A 10,053-nucleotide genomic window follows, 5' to 3' on the forward strand; every position below is an offset into this window, starting at 1 on the left:
AAGACAAGTTATTTTTGTCTCATTTTTATTTATCTATTACTTACAAGTCTACCTGATCATTAAGACTATGAAAGTACTTTTTGTATTATACGATAAAAAATCTTGCATAATTCTCTTATTCTATTAACCTTTCAAGTACATTATTTACAAGAATTATCAAAAGTAAATGGCAAAGGAAAATAACTCCTCTCAGTAGAATACAAATTAATAGAGCCCAGGCAAGGACCAGAACACTTGACCAAATAGTCCAGATGTTCAGAAATCTTTATTAAAACTTACTCTTTTTGCCTCTGATATGCCAGGGTGCAGAGAAGATTTTCAAAGAAATAATGCATTTTCTACTACAGATTCACTGTATTATCAATAGAGCCCCCCCCCCCCTTACACCAGTACATCTGACCCAGAGGTCATGCAATTCACTACTCTGGAAGAAGCAATCATGCTCATCATAACTATACACATAGCTTCTTTGCTTTTTAACCAGGAGCAGAAAAGAATATTTTCAAAGAAATTTTGCTTTTTTTCACTATATAATCAATAGTACGTTAAGGATCGATCTCGTAATTCTTTTAAGTCGTATATATTGAACACAGACCCCTGGAACACAAGATTGAGACAGGATCAGGTGCCGGCATAGGAGGAAAAAGCATCCAATGTCGGCAGGTCACCTGTGATGAGCTTAAGCTATTGAAGAGGTAGACAAAGTAAACCATACTTAAAATAATTTTAAAACGGGTATTACAATTAGTATCAAATACGTACGACCCATCGATAGGTTGTGTTTGCAAACCAGGTTCTTATAACGACCATAAAGTTTGATTTCTAGTCCACCTTGATAACAGAGTCGACATATGAATGAAAAAAAAATATTTATTGATAAAACGTCGCCAATACATCTAAATGTCGGACTGAAACTGAAAGTCACATCAAGATTTTTCTTCTCATGTAGAAGTTTTTAAAAGAGTTAAGCTTCATTAGAATATATAACAGTTCGGTTTATGAAGGGGCTTCCAAGAATGAACATTTGATTTACATCACATCTTACATATGAAGTTCCAGAATATGTCTGAAGTTTCTCCTTCACAGCAGTTTATATTTTGGTGTCAGAACAAAAGATATGAACTTGGTAAAACATTTATCGGAACCTGCAATATATCTTTGAAAGGATTTTATGAAGTTTTTGGAATCCAGTATTATAACGGTACATTATATTCATGTCCATTGACTGGAATGTTATATCTTATTAAAATACTGAAATATCATTTTTGAGAAACTCATCTTTGAAAGGCGATTGTGAGTATGAGTTGGACAAGTTCTTCAAAGATAGAGTATAGAAATACGTACATCAATTTTTTTTTTGCGATATTTCGATATTTCTTCATACATCTATCATTATGCGTATCGTCCTTACACAGAATCGATATTATCGATATCACGATATGTCGCCCCCCCCCCCAGATAGCAAGACATTGTTGGGCCAACGTTGGCCCAATTTTTTTTTTCCAACGTTGGCCCACTGTTGGTAGTCCTACGTTGGCCCACGGTCATTTTGCTCATCGGCCCAACGTTGATCCAACATGATGGCATATTGTTGGGCCAACGTAGGTATAATTGTAAGCCAACTAACAGCCAACCTTAACAACTGGTTGGTTAGGTTGGCCCAATGTTGGGCCTTTGTTGAAATGTCAGATGGCATATTGTTGGGCCAACGTAGTTATTATAGTAAGTCAACTAACAGCCAACATAGAAACAACATTTGCAATCGGTTAGTTAGGTTGGCCCAACGTTGACCCTTCATTGAATGATTGGTATGATATTTACGGTTTATTGGCCTTAAGCTTCTTTCTGTTGGCCAATTGTTGGATGAAACTTACATCTGTTTAAATAAATTGAATGAATACTTCTTGAAAATACATTTATAAATAATTCTTTATATAGACCTTTCTCATAATTGTTTAAAAAAAAATAATAATACACACTTCAACCTGCATTCATAATGCACATACGTTCAAAGAAAACATTACAAGTGATTCACTGTAAAATTATTTTATATATATATATATATATATATATATATATATATATATATATATATATATATATATATATATATATATATATATATATATATATATATATATATATCAATTCAATCAGAATTTACAAAATTACTTTTAAAATAGATAATGGCAGCATAATGGTGGAAATGTATGAGAAAAATATTAATTTAAAGTTCTTATTCCTGGCTCACTTCCTCTATCACTGTCCTTTTGTTTTGTTTCCCGCTCTTTCTTTTTTCCTCCCTTTGTCGCCTCCCCAGGCCTCCATCTTGATCTTAGGCACACGTACTCCATACAGTCCTTTATGTTCTTCAGTTTCATTGTCAGTTACCGCTACAACATTTGTTTTCCTTACAGTCTCTGATTGAAAATACAAATAATTTGGTATTGGAAACAAAGCAGATAATTATACGTACAGACTCCAATATATAAATCATGTAATTAAGTCTTTTAAAGACAACGATGTAAAATACTACTAGTACATGTTGATCTATAAACCTTAGTATCCTTGTTAAAATCATAATCGTGTATGCAATAGACAATAGATGGAGACAAGTTGAAAGATGTTTTTTACCTTACTTATTATTGTATTTCTTAATGAGCACTAGAAGTTATTGTAAATAAAAGTTTAAAGTACATGTATGTGCCAACTGTATACACATATATAATTCATATTTACATTAACTTATATAGTGCTTGTGAGCATAAACAAGAAAAGGATGAATTCCGAACAATTTTAACAGTAAACTTAAATTAATAAGAATAATTATACTTACATCGCTTCTAAGATGCAGCTGTAACAATGGTATAATCCATAGTTTTTAGCTCTACTGGTCAGAGACCAGAAGAGCTTATGCGATAGTAAAGTGTCCGTCGTTCGTCCGTCTGTCTGTCTGTCCGTCTGTAAACAATTTTTCAAAATGCTACTCCTCCTACAGTTTTGGTCTGATTTCAATATTACTTGGCACACAAGTAGACTATACTAAGATACATAATTCTGTGTATCGGTTTTTGATTTCGATGAACGGTGTTGCCATGGTTACTAAAAATAGAAATTTCTGTGAAAAACATTCAAAATGCTACTCCTCCTACAGTTTTGATCTGATTTCAATATAACTTGGCACACAAGTAGACTACACTAAGATACATAATTCTTTATATTGATTTTCTGATTTCGATGAACATTGTTGCAATGGTTACTAAAAATAGAAATATCCTTGAAATACCTTCAAAATGCTACCCTTACAGTTTTGGTCTGATTTTAGTATTACTTAGCACACAAGTAAACTACACTAAGATACTTAATTTTCTGTACCAGTTTCGGATTTCGGTGAACAGTGTTGCCTTGGATACTAAAAATAGAAATTTTCTTGAAATACCCTCAAAACGCTACTCCTACACTTTTTTGTCTGATTTCAGTATAATGTGACATACAAGTAGACTACAGAGATACATAATTGGTGTTATTGTTTTTTGATTTTGTTGAATGATGTTGCCATGGTTACTTAAATCAAAATTTCTGTAAAATTGTTTTAAAAGGCTACTCCTCCTACAGTTTTAGTCTGATATAATAATAAATCTTGCCACAAAAGAGACTAAACTAAGGATCATTATTCTGTTTATTGCTGTTGCAAAGTTTCAAGTCCAAGTGCTACTTTTATCTTCCTTTATAAATGCAACCAGTAGAGCTACAGTCTCGTCAGAGACTTCTGGTTAAATCTCCCTTCTTACTTGCTCTGCATTTTGAGTCTATCACCCACCTGTGAGCAATTGAATCTGACAGCTCACCCAACAGTTTGGTGTTTTAATCGCCGCGATTATCCAAGCTTTAGCGAACGCCTAACTTTTGTTTCAATTTAATTATAAAGCTGTGTTATCTTGATTTATGTATATGTAGGCTTCATTCACATCCTGTTCTTGGGAACTTTTTAAATGTTATTCAGTCTTCTCTTATTCTCATGAATACAACGCTCATGAAATGATTCATAATTTAGAGCTAAAGATTTTAAAACTAATAAATAATCATGCACCCACTTAAAAAAAACAGAACAAAAAACTTTTTGGTGCTGTGATCACTTTAGTTCAAAGAATATCAGATCTAAACAGATGCAGTCATCCAATTAAAAGCAAAGACAGCGAATGCCCTCTATTATTTCAGAATGTGCATCTAAATTAATGTTTTGCAATCAAATAAGCTTGCAACACAACAGCTCAATGGGGCAACATTGGGAACATAACGATTTAACGTAGAACCTACGTCGTATGACGTCATACAGAGAAAATTCTTTTTGGTGCTAGATCCATTATGACGTCATAATTAATTTAATGTTATTTTTCCCGTACTTTCTTCAAGAATGTCTCATGTAATGAAGCTACACAACTGTGATAATGTGAATGACATGCAACTATTTTGAAGGAAATCAAAAATCCTAAGAAATCTAAATAGTACAATATCTTGATGAAAAGTGTCTGAGTCAAAGATCTGTAAAAAATTGTGTGTAAATTTTGTAATGTCTATCATGAAATGATGTGCATTCCCTTTCATAATTATTTGTTAATTATTCATAATGGATGGTGTATAATAATAATGTTTCCCGAAAATATTATCTTTTTAAATAAAAAAATACATTTTTTGATAAATATTCACATTGTAAATCTGAATGTAACCCCAAAACAGTAATTTAATAATTAAGTGCAAAAAGGTCAACAAAAGAAGTATGGATAAATAGAGTGTTCTCATTCGTTTGCGGGGAAAGGTATATATTTTAATCACTTTTTGTAATTATTTGGGTATGTTCTTCATCATAATAAAGATTGAAAACATTCTGACAAAGACTTTTGAAAAATATTTACAAATTTAGGTGGTAAATTGACTAAAAAAATATTGAGCACATTTGCCTATATTCGTTGAAATGTGGACTTAATCTTTTATGTCAATTGAATAAAAAAGAATTTATTCTTGAATAATATTGCTTAATATGGTTCAGTTAATAAAGTCTATAAACGACGATGTTTGAATAAGTATTTTAGTGATTTATTATATTCTCTTTATGACCAGTACCCCTAAAAATGGCTGAAAATATGTAGTCGCTGTGTAAAATTATGCTTCCAAGTTGCACAGACTGCACTACATTTAATAACGAAGAAACATACCATATATTTTTTACTGATTGATAAGCAAGAGCTAATTTATCATTTTGAAAAGTTTGAAAATCTTGTGACAAAGACTTTTCCGACATAGGTTCTACCTTAAGAACTTTGAACCAACGTTGGCCCAACGTAACGCTCATCAGCTTACATGGACACCATCATTTAGTTGGCAGTACAATAATTGGGCCAACATTGGCCCATTATAAATATCCCTTCTTGAAACACTTATACATGCTAACATCGGGCCAACGCTGGGCCGACGTACTACTACCAACTTGATTAGACATTTTCAGTAAGGGTGTATTACAAACGTTGGGCCAACGTTGGGCCAACATTAGAATCCTAACTCCCTTTGAAAGTTGAGCGAATATAGAAGTTGGTTACGTTGGACCAACGTTGGGCCAACATAGGAATCCCAACATGATCAAGAAGGTTGACATGGTTACATATTGGTCCAACGTTGTCCACCCAACGCCAACCATACAACCATTTACCAATGTTGGCCCAACGTAGTCATGCTATCTGGGCCCAGCCCTACTGAATTCTAGGAATATTCCATGAAACAGAAGTTATTTTATGAATAAAATAAAGACATTTAAAATGTTTAACTGTGCAACTGTGCCCAGGACCCATTAACGTCTCATCAGAAAGACCCGTGACTTTCACTTCTAATGCCGGGCGATTGGCGAAGGAATAGTCACTACTTATGTTAACATTTTAGGTTTGACGCGGCGCCGCGAACAGGAATCGAACCAAGGCTTCCCGATCACGAAGCGATCGCACTACCACAAAGCTACCGTGACTGGTCCAATTAAAAAAAAAAATAAGTCGAATTTATTTGTTTCAGTGGTCTCTGTCAAAATGACGTAAACTCCATAGTGCTAATTTAATACCCTTTATCTTTGTCACGTGATGATTGCGATAATTTCTAAAGATTATGCACTCTCTACCATCGGCTCATACATTCACAGAGGAACGAACGACAACTCTGCATAGGAGATTGAAGATTATGCTGCATAGCGTGGTGATTGACACCACTATAAATGTGATGTGTTAAAAAAATCGTCTTTAATAAATGCCTTGGTTCCCTAGAAGCCACGACTAAGACAGGAAAAATAACAGTGGACCCTAAACACCCGATTTTCGCGAATTAGACATTCTTTTTTAATGACCATAACCTTTTTGAAAACATTTTATAGTAAAAATGTTTTTAATAATGAAGTGGATTGAAGTTTTAAAACCATTTTTAAAATATTTTCTCTGAAATGTTTTGTAAAAATCTTTTCACAACTGCAATAAAGTGTTTTGATAATGTTTTATGCTACCTGGGAATTGACTCTTTTTGTGCGAATCGGTTTGTGTACGAATTGACTGGAAACTGCTCACGGTATTGTTGTTATAATCACTAAATCAGGTAAATGTAAATCTAAATGTATGTAAATGATGAAAAATTATCGAAGTTTGAAAAATTTGAACTTTTCATGCAGTTGAATAATTCGTTCAAATTGATATCTTACAAATCATTAATGCGTTTCTAAAGATGATTCATTTAGATAAACATGACTTTTATAAAAGGGGTGGAGGACTTCCTTGTATATCAGGTCCAGCACAATACCCCGATAAAGGTATATAGCTTGATAAAGCTATATAGCTTTATCAAGGTATTACAAATACCTTGATCAAGGTATTTTATGTAATGAAAATACAAAAAAAAATCTTAAAAAATTAAATTTAAAAGTCGAATTATAAGTTGTGGTCAGTGTGTTCACTCGTGCATGAGAAGTACTCAGGTATTAAAAAGACAGCATAAAAGAACGTCTTCTCACATGACATGCTTTTATACTGATTTCTTTGTGTTTGAGTACTTTACATGCATGAGTGAATTTACCGACAATAACTCAGAACTCGACTTTCAGTATTTATTTTTTTTTTTTAGGATTTTTTTTTTATTTTCATTACATAATATTTACATTTCCAAATATTTTTCTTTAAGATTCTTTGCAAATTAGAAGACTGTTCATTTTCTCATGAACTACCATGGATGAGCATGAATATCTCCATTGTTACGTCATAATACCGCACTCGATGTCAAAACTATAGTGCAAACTATTTTGCTTAAAAAAATGACAGTTGAATAGCGTAATTTGTGGCAACCCATCTGGAAAATGATGTAAATATAAGATATGAATTTAATTTTTGAAAATTCATGAGGTACGTGAAGTACAACGCTTCACGCCGGCATATTTATCATGAATGCGCCTTCATGAAATATGCTGTCGTGAAGCGTCATAGTTCATGTCCTCATGAATCTTCAAAAATTAAATTCATTTCTTAAAAATACCTTGATCAAGGTATTTGTAATACCTTGATAAAGCTATATAGCTTTATCAAGCTATATACCTTTATCAGGGTATTGTGCTGGACCTGTATATAATATAGTTTGGGCACACAGTCATTATCAGTAGGTCATACCACGGGACAGTCGCACAGATACTACATGTTTTAAGATTAAATAATCAAATGTTTACCGTCCTGATTTCTGGGGGGCCATATCAAAAGTTGTCAAATTTTGGGACCCCAAATTTTTCTATTGGACCCTATGGGAATTTGCAGGAAAAGCGCCAAATTATCACATTTTCCCCATATTTTTTTTATTTCTGCCCTAGAGATTTCTTCTTCAGTCAGTACTAGAAATGTGTAGGGATTATTACAAAGTTTATTTTTTCAATGCCCAAGACCCCTAGAATTGCCATATTGCGGTATTATATATATATCGGTGCAGATGAATTCCCGGCGCAGATGAATTATTTTGGCAAAAAATAACAATGTTTAGATTCCTAGTATGTTTCTTTTGATGTTATGTCAACAGTTTCTAGTAAAAATGTCCATGGACGTCTTGAATACACAAGCGAGTCATAACGTCATTCTTCGACGTCAGTCATTGCTTACAAAATCGGAAAACAGTGACGTCGTTACATGCATTTCAGCTTTTTTTCCTAATTATTTTCGTAAAAGCACATACTGTAGATTCCTTATTTTACGCGAGAACTTAATATCGCGAAAAGGCCCAAGGGCGTCAAATCGCGAGAACAATAATTCGCGAATGGGTGATTTATCTAGAGATTTTACATGCATTAAAGCACCATAAAAATAAAAGCGAGTAATTTTATTTCGCGAGTGTTGCTTCTCGCGTAATTACGTGTTAATTTATTCCTCGCGTACATTTAGGAATCTACAGTACTCAGAACCATACACGTTACAGATACATGTTAATATGTTAATTTTGTATTAAAATCACTATACTTAGGAAAGGGGTAATGTCACACATGTACAAAACTGCATGATATTAAAAAGCTGCGCAAAGTCATGCGCAATCGAATTAGACCTTGTTAAAGTGGAAAACTATCTCCAGTTATGATTGTCAACCCACCCTTACCAAACTGTCATGTTTGCTGCTGACCTGCTGCAAGTTTGCAGCCAACAAAATTGTTCGCAGGAAGAAAATTTCTTGTTTGCAGGTGATTGCTGCTAGTTGCGATATTGCGGCAAACATTGCAGCAGCAATTGCTGCCAACTTGCAGCAAATTTGCAGGAACTCGACATGTTCGTAGGGACATTGCAAGAAACATACACACCAATCTGTTGTTCGCAGCAAGTTCACAGGAAACATTTAACAAATTGGATGTTTGCAGGAAATTTGCAAGAACTGTAAACAAGTCAAATCAGCCAATGAACCACAGATTGTACTGAGTTCAACACAGAATTCTCCATTTTGAAATGTTTGAATTGAAGTTGTAGATGTTTCAGTATTTTGTTAGGAATATAGACCATTTTGAATGATCACAAAAACATAATTCTGATTGTAGGTGAAATTTGGAATACACAACATCTAATTGGTAAGATATGACTTGGTTTTGTTTTAATATGAAACAATTATCTCTTTAAAGCATGTTTAAGTAACTGATGTAGGTCAAATATGCTAGTATTTATGAATTTCAATCGTTATTTTAATATCACATTTATATGTTTCATTAATGTATTAGGCCCTAAAGGCTCCAAATCTATTATGATAAATGTCTATATGTTTTCACATTGTAAGATACTGTTTTAACTATTAAACACATAAAAATAAATTGCACTAAAAAAAAAAATTGCCACTGGGTGTATTTGATCCGGGGACCTCTGGATTGTTAAGCGGGTGCTAACCCACATGGCCAGTCACACCTTGCATAGAATGTCCATTTAATTAATACTTATATAGATATATTTTTCATTTAAAATTTTCAGAATCTTAGATCAGCAATAATTTTGAATGATAGAAACTTACTGGTTTATTGGGAATATTTCTATAGTATTAAATTGATAAAAAGTGATTTAAAAAAAAAATTATTTTTCAAAATATAATGTTCTTTGTCTAACATACGTCCTGTAATTATCTGAAGCCATATTTGCTTTGTTCCATCTAAAGAAAAATACATGGAAGATCTCTTGGACTGTTCTGCAATGTAAGTGAAATTGTGGCATAAAATGTTTTATTTTTATATGTATAACAATGCAGTGTATGTGATAATATGAAATATTTTAATTATTCTGATATTTTTACAGGGTTATAATTCATTCATTGTTTATGTAACAATTCCAAGTCAAACAGTTCAGTTATTATAATGTTTCTATTACAATCATTTCTCAAAGAGATAAATCATGAATATAAAGAAGTAATTCAATATTTTCAAAGTATAATATATTTCCAAATATTACATTTTTATAACCAAGGTTATTTTTTTATACTGAAATCTTTACACTTGATAAAAAGTAAAATATTATTGGTGACACGTTGATGTGA

Source organism: Saccostrea echinata, unplaced genomic scaffold (genome assembly GCF_033153115.1).
Source record: "Saccostrea echinata isolate AGI-Se365-2 ecotype Australia unplaced genomic scaffold, CSIRO_AGI_Sech_v1 ptg000033l, whole genome shotgun sequence".
Taxonomy (NCBI): Eukaryota; Metazoa; Mollusca; class Bivalvia; order Ostreida; family Ostreidae; genus Saccostrea; species Saccostrea echinata.